The sequence below is a fragment of the Cavia porcellus genome, unplaced genomic scaffold (genome assembly GCF_034190915.1).
Source record: "Cavia porcellus strain 051 isolate PalLab524CR breed Dunkin Hartley unplaced genomic scaffold, mCavPor4.1 scaffold_29, whole genome shotgun sequence".
Lineage (NCBI taxonomy): Eukaryota > Metazoa > Chordata > Mammalia > Rodentia > Caviidae > Cavia > Cavia porcellus.
Window position 1 is genome coordinate 19,049,735 of NW_026947512.1, and position 1,223 is coordinate 19,050,957.

Consider the following 1,223-nt stretch of genomic DNA (forward strand, 5'->3'; position numbering starts at 1 on the left):
CCGGCCGAGCTCCGGGCCGCTGCCTCCACTCCGGAAAGGTGAGCGGCTCCCAGGAGAAGCTGCAACCTGAGCTGGAGGAGGAGGAGGAGAGGGGAGGGGAAGGGCGCGGGGAAGAAAGTGAGGAGGTGGAGGAGGTGGGGGCGAGAGGAGGTGGTGGGAGGGAAAAGCCCGGCCCTCGCCGGAGTTTTTCACGTGTACAAGTTGACTCCTCCCTCTTTCCCCCTCCCCCCTTCCCTCCCTGCCCACAGCAGCTGCCAATCCCCAGGGCTCTCTCTGTCCGGGTGCCCACCCCTTTCGCCCACTCTGGGATACTGGGTCCAAGTGCCTCTTCCGTTTCCTCTCTGAGGCTGGGGAGGCTGGCTGGCCTTGAGACCTTGACTAGAAGAAGAGGCTCCTGGACTGGATCACCCGGGACGGGGCACTGGGTCACCAGGACTGGATCCCAGAGCACCCATCTCTAAGTGTCCAGTCCTCCACCTGACACCGAGCGCCCCAGGTTCTGTTTTCTTGACAGAAGCAGTAGCTCAGGGGCTCTCCCTCTAGCTGTCCAGAAGGAGGTGTCACTTAACCTTCCCACCTCCAACCCTGAGGGGTGATTCAATGTCTTCTAGGGCTCAAACCCACAAACCACTGGGAGTCATCCAAGGGGCTATGCAGATGGGGATGGTAGTGCACACCTGTGATCCCAAGGCTCTGGGAGGCTGAGGCAGAAAGATTATAAATTTGGGCCCAGCTTAGGCTATTTAGCAACTTAGCAAGACTTTGCTTCAAAATAAAATTGAAAAAGGACCACCACAGTATCTCAGTATGAAGGCCCTGGATCCAATTTCCCATGCTGAAGGAGAAGGAAGGGGAGCTAGGGGGAGAAGAAGCAATAGTGTTTCACAGAATAGTGCTGGTCAGCTCCCATTTTACAGAAGGGGAGACTGAGGTCCAGAAGATTGAACTGGTCCAAAGTTCCACAAAGAGTTAGTGAGTTATAATTATAACCCAAGTCAGTGGCCATTCTACTTGCACCATCTGACTTCAGGGGTCACAAACAAACAGAAGGTTGGGTTGACATGAAGGACAGCATCCCCGTGTGGGCCTCTCAGGGCATCCTCTCAGGGCCTGTGTCCTGTATACTGCACGGGTGTACTTCTGCTTTAATGCTGTCCCTGGGGAGAAAGATGTTGACAATGGGACAGTTCCCTTCCGGGAGCCTGAGATCTGCCCTCAGCTGG